Source organism: Mytilus galloprovincialis, chromosome 8, assembly GCF_965363235.1.
Source record: "Mytilus galloprovincialis chromosome 8, xbMytGall1.hap1.1, whole genome shotgun sequence".
Classification (NCBI taxonomy): domain Eukaryota; kingdom Metazoa; phylum Mollusca; class Bivalvia; order Mytilida; family Mytilidae; genus Mytilus; species Mytilus galloprovincialis.
This window is the reverse complement of record NC_134845.1, coordinates 41,940,680-41,954,584: the sequence shown is the minus strand read 5'-3', so window position 1 is coordinate 41,954,584 and position 13,905 is coordinate 41,940,680. Positions and strand designations below refer to the sequence as shown.

At 32.4% G+C, this 13,905-nt stretch overlaps 2 long non-coding RNA genes across 2 annotated transcripts in view; one reads left to right on the top strand and one right to left on the bottom strand.

Annotated features, from left to right (window-relative positions):
• Positions 1-13,905, bottom strand: part of LOC143041959 (uncharacterized) — a 189,929-nt gene that overhangs the window by 120,026 nt on the left and 55,998 nt on the right. The window lies entirely within an intron of this gene.
• LOC143043289 (uncharacterized) lies at positions 416-4,629 on the top strand. Its single transcript, XR_012968293.1, has 3 exons — positions 416-521; positions 1,851-1,938; positions 4,412-4,629. It is a non-coding gene; the product is annotated as an uncharacterized LOC143043289 (long non-coding RNA).

Genomic DNA, 13,905 nt, shown 5'->3' with positions numbered 1-13,905 from the left:
CAGCAGTATAATTTAACATATTTTGTAGTATTATTTATCAATTTGAGATCTATCCTATATCTTTAACAAAAATATTTGAATATTATGAAAGCAATCAGTTTGCATTATCCATAATACCGTTTGAAATATTTTGTACACGGAGGTCAGTATTTTGTTTTGGATTAAAAACAAATTTTCCATTAAGCTTCTTTAAGTTTATTACACACAAAAAATGGCATTGTTCTGTATAATTTGATTATTTACCTATATAATTTTTCATACTTTATAACTCTTCAATGTTTGAATTAAGATTTAGATGACGTTATGCAACATTTGATGATGGTTATTGTAACTACGACATAGCTTTATGGTTTTATGTTATAATTGCGATTGTTGAAAAAATAACGCATTTGTTTTAAATATTAGTAGTGCCATGTGTTTCGGAAACTTGTCCAGCGGGGTTCAGGTTATTACCAAGCACAGTAACTAGTACTAATTGTTATTTCCATGGTGGATCAAAAAACAATTGGGTTAATGCTCGGGTGAGTATGTTTATTAACCAGTATTTGCTAAAATTAGTCCGATACTTTGAAAACAAACAAAAATCAAAAACCGTGTACCGTATAATATACATTGTTTATTCTGAAAGTAGATTATAAGATAACAATACAGATATGTTTGATGTATTTATCAAGTGACATTACAGAATTCTCAATCCCTGACTTAAGTAATGTTATTCGTTCCAATTACATTGGAAGTGTAATAAAAGACTGTAGTACCCGATAATTATACGAAGAATATTAACTTCCAATTCTTAGAGTATAAGTAAACGCGAAGTGATCATGATTATGTCACAGTACGTTGTTGAAAGCTGGTTAATTGAGGTATACAAACAAGAGTCAATCTTTTATATTTAAAAAGCATTTGACGCTTTTCATTATGTTGAACGAAGTTGAAATAAATAAGACTTAAAATTGCACTCACGATGTAGATAAAACAACAGGCTATTTACATTAGCAAAACCGAAAATATGTAGACAATATAAAATGGAAGATGTGATATGATTGCCAATGTGACAACTCTCCACAAGAGACCAAATGACAAAGAAATTAACAATTATAAGTCACCGTCCGGACTTCCACAATGAGCAAAGCCCATACCACATAGTCAGCTGTTAAAGGTCCCCCGAAATGACAAATGTTAAACAATTCGAACGGGATCACTAACGGCCTAATTTATGTACAAAAAATAAACGAAAAACAAATATTGTAACACATCAACAAACGACACAACCCCTGAATTACAGGCTCCTTATTTGGTACATGTAATACACACAGAGTGTGGCGGGATGAAACATGTTAGCGGGATCCCAACCACTTTCTAACCTGGGACAGAAGTGTAACAGTGCAACATAAGAACGAATTATAAAAATCAGTTTAAAAGGATTTACAAATCAGATGGATACAAATAGAAATACTAGACAGAATGGACGTGACTAGGTAGGGACAAATCTGAGATACTCGCAGTAACTGAAAGCTAGTTCAAATCCACTAATATCTAATAAAAAAAATTATTCATCTAAGACTCAATTACCAATCAGTACAAAACCAACATTCAAAGAAAAAACTTGTGCTATGGCAATGTACAAGTGTCGTGAGATTATAGATCCATGAATGAGTATATAAATATAACAATAATATTTAGTTTGCTTTTAATGTACTGAACAAAATTAATATGGTTCAATAATCTAATGACAGTGTTGAATTTTTAACGTTTATTTAAAGGATCGATACGTTTACATGTACCAGGATCGTTTTTAAATTTTCGAACACGGTTAACAAAATTTCCTAAATTTTCTTACTAAATTACAGTTGATTTGTGCCAATACATCAGGTGCCTATCTGTGGAGACCGAACACTGAAGAAGAAGCCGATGCTGTTAGAAATGAATTTAATTTTAGTAGGTTGAAGTGTTACATTAATTCTTTTCAAATAACGTTATTCAGTAATTACGGAATATAAAAACTAAAACTGTTATATGTAAAACAAATTACACACTCGTGTGATCAAACTCAATCCGTTTTCACATATAACAAAAAAATGTCATAACGAATCTTATCCGTCAAGTTTTATAAAAAAATGTCATAAATAGATCCACAAATTTATGAAGAATAATTTAATATGTGATAACTGTGTTCTAGATGACAAGATATAAGAACTCTAATTACAGTTAAAATAATAAAGCATGCAAACCAAGAGTTCAAATGCCTTGCTTGCCAACTTTGTGTGGTTGTTTGCTCAGACGTTGTAATTAAGATTGACACATAAGTTCAATGGGTAGGTGGAGTATAAAAGTCTGTTTACTATACACAAAGTTTTAATTGGTCAATGAATATCAAAATTGTTTCCAGTATGATATCCATTGTCCGATCAACTCTTTTTTATATAGTTAAAAACTGTTACTCCACTTCTCGATTGAATGTAGGTGTCAATTTTAATTGCAATGCCTGAGCAAACAACCAAACAAAAAAAAGTTTGCAAGCAAGTAATTTAATTTCTTGGTTTGCATGCTTTAATATTTTAACTGTAAAACAATAAAAGGATAAGGTACAGTAAAAGAAATAAAAATATAGATATAATTGAATATGTAGACAGCTCTCTAACAAGCCAAAAAAAAAAAAAAAGCCCCAACCCGAACTGTAAAAATATAAAGGCATACTTTGCTTGATTAGATTTGGACTTATCTGATTTTACATACCAATGAAGCAAATGTAAGAAAGGTCTGTGAGATTTTAACATTTCTACCTTCTGTTGCCTAAAAGTTCATTCACCATTAGGAATGAGGTACTATCAATTATAAAAAAGTTAAATACTGGAGGACTGTTTCGACCAAATGGACATAAAAAACTATACTTAACAAGTATTGAAGTGTTGAAATCCTTGTGAAATATTAAAAAAGTTGATTTTATAAAAACATATATAACATGATAATCCGATTTGGTTTTATCAGCTGTTTAATGTTTGCCTTAAGTTTTTGATTTTTGAATAAACATCATTCCAGAGACATTTATTGTCACATGTTTCGTAGATATAGTTATTCGAATGATACAGGAACATCTATTTCAATATCATGTAAAACAATTTTAATATTTTCGCAGTAATATAGTATTTCAAATCATTGCATCACATGTTCTTTTAAACGTTGTTCACAGTACAAATTGTCCTCATTTAAACAACAGATGACAATCTAATAGAAATTGCTTAAGATAAGACAAATTAATTAGTTGAAATTGAGTTTTATATTGCTAAGTACTTGTTTTTGCGTATTTGTGTAAGTTCTTGAATTATAGGCATTTCGTACCTGAACCAGTGCGTTCCCCCTTACGTACAATTACACAAACCATTTCGTATCCTGACTATTTCGTACGATGACTAATTTGTACCCTTACTATTTCGTACGATGACTATTTCGCACCTTAAGGAATATTTATATGTATGCCATTTTGTACCTCATGAAATATTTAAATGTATACCATTTTGTATCTCACTGAAGCTTTATATGTGTGCAATTTCGTACCTTATGGAATATTTATATGTACCACTTCGCATTTTACGGAAGTTCTATATGTTTGCCATTTTGTACCGGACGGAAGGTATACATATACATGTAAACCTTCCGTCCGGCAAACATATATAACCTACGGAAAATGCGAAGTGGTACATATAAATATTCCATGAGGTACATGTATATGCATATTTAGATGTATACCTTTGGTCAAATAAATTGCAAACATTTTTATTCATGGCTCTCTTTTTTAATTAATGTCAACTTTTACTGTATTTCATGGCAACGCATTTCATGATAAACAGATATTAATAACTAGACAACTATTTGCAGAAAATAATCCCACCGTTGGTTAATTAATCTCATATTGAAAAACGTATGTTGAAAAATTAAAAAAAAACCTGCAAGTAAACAAAGTATAACTAAAAATATCCACGTTTCAATGTATTGTTATAAATGTTTGTTTGAATCAATATTATCACCAAGGTATTATTATATATTCTACCTGTATATTTGTTTTGGTGGTGATTTGAACAGTATAAATATTAAACATTTAAAAATTCATAATTGGGCAGTAAGACGGATCTATCCCTTGTCGAATTATTCATTTTTGTTTTTGAAAAATCTCCAATACCGAGGTTGATCAAAATATCACTGATTCACAAATATAAACTAAAAAACTGACATGCATTGAAGGAAATGGCAGAGATACGAAATTTTTATAGTACGAAAACACTTGATTCAAAGCCATTACGAAAATAATTAGTGATAAAGAGATAGATGCGACCATACACACGTACTTTTGTTTATATTTTTTTTCAATATCTGGTTTTTTTATGAACTCTTTCAAACTCAAATTTTCTTACAGGCTATAGATTAGTGTGGACCGGTGCAAATGATATCGACCAGGATGGATTATACACATTTGACATAGAAAATAGTTCATATGATCTCCCATTCGGAAAAGGTACATTTGACTTTTCATCATAACTAAGGTGGTACAAAAAACTACAGGGAAATTACTCTGTAAAATCCTCAGACAATTCAGTTACGTACTATTGTTAAAAAAATATTATATCGAGATCGAATGAGTGTTGTCACTACTATATATCCAATAAAAAATTTCCGAAATAGTGTGTGGTTCAAGTTTTTTGAAATTTGTATATTTTTGTGAAAGGGTCAAAGTAAATATTTTTTCAGTTATGAAATTTTTTAGAGCGTAATAAATTTTAGTCAACATCTCAACACAACAGTGAACAAGATTATTTGACCTAAGGGTCGAAACTTTGATCGACATTCGTATTGACTTAACTCATTCTCGATAGCAGGCTTATGATGTGGTATTCCAGATTAAAATAGTACAATTCATATTTGTTCTTACACATCATTTTGCTGCATTGTTCTGTATACCTATATGTCTTAACTCATCTCCATTCACAAATATGTATATTCTGATGCAATTATTTTGTATCAATGGTTCTGATTGGATGACAGTTAGCGTAAAATTTTCTATCTCCTTGTCTATAACTAAGGAAGCCGACATTTTGAACTGCTGAATGTGTTGACATGTAGTTTCTACAATAATAATAAAAAAAATTCACATGTTGCACCTAAAAATCTTTTTATTATATTTTATTACATTCTGAAGCGGCACAGAAGTCAAAAAACGCACGGTGTTTATGTTTGACGCCGGAAGCATACATATGACGTCACCTAGTGTAGGGACCAAAGAAGATAACAGCTTTTCGCGGAGTTTTCTTAAATGAAAATTTTACACTGAAATAATGATTGAAATTGAAATGTGAATTTGTTTTGCATTAGAATAGAGATAACTGTATTGTATTTGAAGCTTTGCGGACGTCATTCGGTAGTTTTACTGTCGCAACTACCCGCTACGCGTTGCCAGGTAAACTAAAGGAGTAGATTAGGTAAGGTCCTAAAATGGCCCCCTTTTTTAGCTTGAATTTCAAATTAGGATTCATTGACCAATATCACAATGAATCATAGCTAATACAGTGACTAGATAGGAAATAAGCCCTTTTGTTGAAAATTTACGTTCCTGCTTTTCATTTATGACGTCACAATTAGTACTTTTTTAAATTTCCACGAAATAGTCATCGAAAATGGGTAAATCTCCCTCGATTTGTGAACGGGAAACATAGAGTGCATACGTTGACAACAAAGATCTTTTAAAATAATGTTTTTAAAGTCATTTTACTTGTCTAATTTGAATATTTAGTTTGTCGACGCCTGCGCTCCATGTTTCTTGGTCCTGAATTTGGTTGAAATTCGGCAGATTTTGTCAAATTTTGCCAAAATCTCTTATCGTGACCTATTTTGGATGTTAAAATCGACGATTTAGAATAAAACTTTGACAAAAATAGTTCGTTTGACTTTCTAGCATGTCCTAAAAGAGGTACGAAAGATACCAAGGGAACAGTCAAACTCATAAATCTAAAACAAACTGACAACGCCATGGCTAAAAATGAAAGAGACAAACAGAAAAACAATAGTACACATGACACAACATAGAAAACTAAAGAATAAACAACACGAACCCCACCAAAAACTAGGGGTGATCTCAGGTGTTCCCGAAGGGTAAGCAGATCCTGCTCCACATGTTGCACCCGTCGTGTTGCTTATGTGATTACAAATCCGGTAAATAGTCTAATTCGGTAGGTCACATTCATGAGAGGGAAGGGGATTGTAGTTACGACGTAAGGAACATATCCGATATCATTTGTGAAACGGTTATTCCATAACGGTCAACCAACTCGTGATGGCGTCCGTAAAATTTACGAAGGGATGATTTCAACTTCACCATTTGGAACTCTTGGTTTAATAGCTTCTTTGTGAGCAGTAACCCTCTATCAAGAAAATCATGATAAGAAATGCAAGCACGGGAATATCGTATCAATTGGGAGATATATACCCCGTATGCAGGTGCTGCTGGAATGTTGCTACTTAGAAATGGAAAGTTCACAATTGGAAAGCTGAAATCATCTCTTTTGTCGTAAAGTTTCTAGATGTAAGTCAAGATATGAAGCCGACTTAACTGTATCTGTAGTATCCTTTATCTCCAATTCGATGGGATAGATGCGTTCCACATAGTCACCAAATTTTGAATTGTTTATTGAAAGAACGTCATCTATATAGCGGAAAGTAGAGTTAAAGGATATTGCTAACTTCTTATCTTTCTTCCTAAGAAGTTCCTGCATGAAGTCAGCCTCATAATAATAAAGAAACAAGTTGGCAAGTAGAGGGGCACAGTTTGTTCCCATTGGGATGCCGACAGTCTGTTGAAAAACACGTCCTCCGAACGTTACAAATATGTTGTCAATCAAAAAATCAAGCATCGGTTTCAGAGAATTTTTTGTTTGAATCAGAGTGATTCTTTACAAAGTATGATTTATCCCTCCCTAAGACAAGATACTTGTATCTACGATGGTCATTCTTTTTTATGAAGCAAAGTAATACCAACTCTTTCAATTTGTCTTTTAGTTTGGAATGTGGAATACTTGTGTACAGAGTAGAAAAGTCAAATGTTTTAATACTGTTACAAGATGAAAGAGAGTTAGATTGTATGTACTCTAAAAGATCTTTGGAATTTTTAAGTATCCACATCTGATTCACGCCACCTCTAGAATAGAGCAGTTTCACAATAACTTTGAAGCCCGTCTTTGATTGCTGATAAAATAGATGTTAATAATTTAGAAAGAGGTTTCGTGGAGCACTTGGAAGACCCAGCAATATATCGTTGTTTGTAAGGACACTTATGTAGTTTAGGTATCCAATACAGTGATGGAAGATCCAGTTCTTCATCTTTGGTTGAAATAACAAAGGAACAAAGAACAGACCTATGATTATCCAGGATTTCCTCTTTGGTAAGTGTCGTGAGGGTATATGTTGAGTTTCCAAGTGAATTGTCTATACCTAATTCGTTTATCAAGCAATTAATGACATATTTATCATGGAGGTCGGATAAGTGTTTAGCAACATTTGGGTCTTTAAAGATTGACGTAGCATGGGCATTGATAGACCCATTCAGTTTCTTAATTCTGATTTGTATTAACGACCTCACTGCATTAATCCATTCGGATAGAGTGTCTACGTCTTCCTTTTCACGTTTAGCCCATTGCCTGGCATAATTTCTCAACTGAGTCCATCAAAATTTTAAAGTTGTATTTCCAATTGATGGATTTAGGCTCACGATATTTCGGACCTTTCGATAACACATTTCGTAGAGAAGTGTTATTAACAATGTTAAGGTCACCGGTAATAACGTGGCCATCAGGACTATATGTGAATTGGGAACTAGCACAAGTGCAATCAGGAGGTTTAGACTTGAAGTCGTCAATATCGAGATTCTGCAAAACGCGTTTGTAATTGAAAATTTTAGTTGCAATAGGTTTGGTATAGGTATAAGAAATTATTGGTACAGACTGGTCTTTGAAATAAGGAGGTATTTTCGATTGAACTAATTTATGATGAAGGATATTGCCTAGGTTGACAACATCGAGACTAAGTCAACTTAAAACATTTTTCATCTTGTTACATTTAATTTTATAATTGGAGCCAAATACTACTGTAGTCCTGTCATGTAAAGTTGTCACTATAGTGTTACATTTAACATTGCACTAAATACGCGAAGTTAGGCCAGCCACAAAACCAGGTTTAACCTACCATATTTCTTAAATGACATGTACCAAGTCAGGAAAATGGCAGTTGTTATCTTATAGTTCGGTACTGTTTGTCTTGCATTGTCTTATGTTTTTTTCATACTACTTCAGTGTTTCTGTTGTTTCGTTGTTTTCCTCTTATGATTGATGTGTATCCCTTAGTTTTGGTTTGTATCCCGGATTTGTTTTCTCTCAATGGATTTATGACTTTCGAACAGCGGTATACTACTGTTGCCTTTATTTAAAATTGATTGCAAAATCTATATCACAAACTTATGTCTGATATCTGATTATGTTTGAATTATTTTAATTTATTACTAGAACACACCCGCGAAATCGCGGGCATATACAGCTTGTAGACTGTTGTAGGATGATTTTTGTAAAAGATATTATGTATGGAGAATTTCATAAAAGGTATCAAAAGCCCTCTCCCTTTTTCCAAAGTCCAATATTTGTTTCCTTTCTGTTAAATTCAATTATTTTCGTGTGTCTGGCCTCAGACCACAATTATTCTTCTCCTTTGCTACAATGCTTCTTTTGGTAAAAGTCAAATCAAATTAACAATTTGCACCGTTTCAAACATGAAATAAATGTAACTGCTTATATATAGACCATTATTAGTCTAATAAAATGTATTCTAGGACAATCCATCAGTGTTTTCTTTTTCTTTTGAGAGCCTTATTAACATGCCAATGGTAGGATATGAATCATGTATAAATGACTAAGGCTAATTTGAGGGGTGGTCGGACGGGTCGTGATCCCGAAATCCCGGGCTTAAAACCATGAAATCCCGAGATGCAGAATTTAAAGAAATGCATATCTCGAAATCCCGAAATCGAAAAATATATTCCCGGATCCCGTAAGGATCAATCCCCAAATCCCGAGCTTAAAAACACCCGATCCCGACGCCCCGAAAAAGGTCCTGCCTACTTCTAATCTCTACCTTACTTTCATTTTTGCCAAATCACTATTTTCCCTTTCAACAATAAATTGTTATGCCCCATTTATGGGCATTATGTTTTCTAGTCTGTACATCCGTTCGTTCGTTCGTCCGTGTCTGTCCCGCTTCAGGTTAAAGTTTTTGGTCGAGGTAGTTTTAGATGAAGTTGAGCATGTTTTACTTATTTTAATATATATGCAAGTGGTATGACCCCTTAAATAGTAAAAATTTCAAAGAAAACAGCAGACAGAATCAGGGCCGACTTTCTATACTAACATACTAACATACTAACATAGAAAGTCCCTGACAGAATACAGACAGTCTCTATATATTAAAGTAGTATAATCGTAGTTTACATGTAGATAAACGCGAAAAATAATTGTCTTCTCTAAGGAGGTATGATAGTTGTGGTTCTTGCGAACTAAACACCATGATATGAAACGCGAAAAATAATTGTCCTCTCTAAGGAGATATAATAGTTGTGATTCTTGCGATCTAAACACCATGATATTGAGAACGCTCTGAATGGCTTATTTTTTTTCCATTTTTGTTATCCATCATACGATTGGTTGAACTTGTGTCAAATGTTTTACTTATTTTAATATATATACAACTGGTATGGCCCCTTAAATAGTAAACATTTCAAAGAAAACAGAGAGTCTATATATTAAAGTAGTATAATCGTAGTTTACATGTAGATAAACGCGAAAAATAATTGTCCTCTATAAGGAGGTATAATAGTTGTGGTTCTTGCGATCTAAACACCATAATATGGAGAACACTCTGATTGGCTTATTTATTTTTCATTTTTGTTATCTATCATACGATTGGTTGTATTTGTGCATCTTTAAAACCGGAAGTCTTATCTATGACTAAAAGGCAGTCCGATGACGGAATCATATCCGGACTCCTTTTTTGTCGTTTTTCTCCCAAAATAACTCAATCTGAATAATCATAAGAATGGATGACAAATGCGACTATGCATTTAACCTATAGGACATAGAGGCATGATGATTGATTTATTGTGGAAGGAAGAGAAGCGACACCCAAAATGAGGTCTTCTCGTTTAATAGTATAGATTTAATCTGTAAAAGATGATAGTTATTGACAACGTAACACAATTAGCAAATAATCATCAATTGCAGTGGAATTTTAAAATAAAATTATCACCGATATGCGTTACAGAGTAAAAAAAGTATATGATTAATCTTTTTAAAGATCTAAAGACAGTTATCAGAGCAGACTTTGGGTTTAATGGCACTTGAATAAATATTGAACACAACCTTCATCTATTTAGTAGTTTAAAGTGTCAATATGAAAACGGGATTAATATTAATATATGAACATTTAAACAACATAGAAACTATGAATTTTCATTTAACAATGTTTAAGGCAACATTATAGTTCAGAATATTTATTACATTCCTTTGTTCATGACTTGTATGAATATGTTCATAAACGGATCCAGATGATTTATAAGGGATGGGCACATAACATTTTCAATTTTTATTTATCAAAACATTGGCTTCAAACAAAAAGTAGATTTACTAAAAATATATCCTTCCATTTATTGTGTTATTCAAGATAAAGTGCGAAATAATTAGTTGGTTAATTATTTCAGAGAGTATAATTGGTAGTCCTTCTGAAGCCACTGCCTGTGTGGCAGTTGCACGTGACGGTTTATGGACTTGGTATGGAGGGCGGTGTCTTGCAAATAGTATTGACTACATATGCGAGTATCCACGAGTAGGTGTAAGCCTTCGTTTAGCTTTTAGTTGGAAATATTCTATTTCCCTAAAAAAAAACTATATAACTACAACTCATACATGACGAAAACTTCAGGACAGGTAAAAAACAGGTTACTATTACCTGGCATTACATGCAACAAAAGATGCATGTCTTGAAAATAACCCTGTATAAATTTGGACAAATATCTTATCCCTAATTGTAATAACTATGTATAACTAAAATAATCCGATTCCATGTGGTACAGACGATGTCGAGTTTGTTGGATTTTAATTCTCATAGGATTTTGTCTAATGCTTAGTCCGTTTCTGTGTGTGTTACATTTAAATGTTGTGTCGTTGTTCTCCTTTTATATTTAATGCATTTCCCTCAGTTTTAGTTTGTTATCCCGATTTTGTGTTTTGTCCATGGATTTACGAGTTTTGAACAGCGGTATACTACTGTTGCCTTTATTTAGCATCTGTATCAGAAAGTTGCCCAATGATATCAGTAATCGTGGATTTCGTACCAATTTTAAGAGTATTTATCTTGTCTTGTTTTGCTTCATAATATCAATTTCTTTCTAAATATTGATGAAGAAGTGTTAAATTTAAGACTAAACTCTGTCCTCTTCTATTTAATCCAAATTGTTGACGTCAAGTCACCAACATTCATGATATCGTTACTCTTAAAGACATATAAGCTACTTTACCTGATTATCTTACTCACAATCCTTAATAGAAAATTGCATTAAATACAATGATTATTAAGATAAAATTTTACCAAATTAACATTTTGGTTTATATTTATTATTCAATTATATAATTACTAACAAATCGGCAATTTGGACTCTCTTAAACTAGCAATTGACCAGCAATTGTCTCGTCAAATTTGTAAGAATTTTGCAGCAACAAAGCTGTTCAAATCAACTCTCTTTTTTGGACATATTCGAGAAAAAAAGACAAAAACTATGAGAAACAAAATATTCAAACGGTTCGAATACTTTCTCATGGAAGAACTCTAGAATGGCAGGTTTCACATATTCCGTATAAAATTTATATGATTTAAGTGAATATTTTTATATAAACGATGCTGTATTCCTCAATTAGTATTAATCTAATAATAGATCGAGCTGATTAAATACGATATTTGAAGAAAAATATAATAAATGTCTTCATACAACTTGCATCTTAAGGAAGAGTGGCGAAAGATACCAGAGGGACAGTCAAACTCATAGATCGAAAATGTCACTCATATATCGAAAATGAACTGATAACGCCCTGGTTAAGAAAGAAAAAGACAAACAGACAAATAATTTACACAAGACACAACAAGAAACTAAAGCAAAAGCAACAAAAACCGCACAAAAACTGGGGGTGATCGCAGGTGCCCCTAAAGGGTAAGCAGATCCTACTCCATATGTGGTTGATGATATTGTAAACATTATAATAAATTTATATTAGATTTTAGTTATTACCAATTTGGAATCATGTGTGGCTGTTCTACTTTCAATCTGATATGTATAATCAATTCAGGACTTCTACAATAATGGACAAGCTCACATATATGTGGCAGACTTGACTTGAATCAATTATTCTTCTTGATCGCTAAAAGGGAACAAAAATATAGTCTTATTTGATCAGAAGATTAGCAGATAAGAGTGCAAGACAATACCTGTGTATGTTCCTTATAATTGACAAATATTTTCTAACCTATACATATGCCATGTGATCTTGATTTAAGATTTAGATTTTAGTTATGTTTATGTGTCTCTTACTTGATATTGTTGTGTTTTTTTCAGAGAGTTTGTCCATAGAGATTTTGACACTGCCATCGATGTTCTTCATTTAAAAAATATTGTAGATGCATGGGGAAATAAAATCATTAAAGTGAATTTTCCTTTTCTTCAAAAAGACAGAAAGGATATAACAAGGTGGCATTATACACTGTTAGACAATAAGTCCGAGCCACGCTAAATTTCAAAACATCTCCCCTTCCCTAAAAAAGTAAAAACAAAACAAAACAAAACATAACAACTGTAAGATATACCAGTTTATGTTCCAGTATGGGCATTTGTTCTTGTTGTCATACCTTGCAAACATGGGTGTTTCATGGGTATATCGGTGAGGTCTTAACCGAGAAAAAATTAAACAATTGTGACTTCGACGATAGAATATACTCGTAGTAATCATGGACATTGATATCTTATCAGGAGATAATATTTTTTTATAAGCAACAACAGAAGAGTTCCTAGAATAGCGCTACACAATAAAAAGCCAAGAAGAGTTTCTTTGAATCATCTCTTCTTTCAAATATGTTGAATAAATAAAACTCTATATGATGACCAAATTATGAAGCTGTTACTATAGGATAAAGGTGTTAATAAGTGGGAGGTTTGGCTAGTCCCGAAAAACCAGGTTCAATCCACCAATTTTTCTTAAAATGTCCTGTACCAAGTCAGGAAAATTGCCATTGTTATATTATAGTTCGTTTCTGTGTGTGTTGCATTTTAGTGTTTCTGTTGTGTCGTTGTTCTCCTCTTATTTTTGATGTGTTTCCCTCAGTTTTAGTTTGTGACCCGAATTTGTTTTTTTCTCAATCGATTGAATGAATTTCGAACAGCGGTATACTACTGTTGCCTTTATATTTATCCTCTTTCATTTGCAACTTATCTGTTAGTTTGCTGACAAAAATACCAATTTTATTTTCTAAACTTTTAGAAATTCGTATGAAATGGCACGCCGGGTATATGTCAATGAGACGAGATAACATTTAAAACTACCTTATTTAAATATACATAGTCTGGTTTTAATAACAAGGAATTATTTATAAATTCTAGTTTCATTAACGGTACCAATGATATTGCAAAATATTGACACTAAACACTGTAATTTGAAGATGTTTGAGACAGAAACATATTTTATAAAAAAAAGACAACTCTCTAGTAAGGTATCCAGTTGTTTCTGCTCTATTTTTGATTTTCAAAATACAATGATATTCACATTAAATGATATTGTT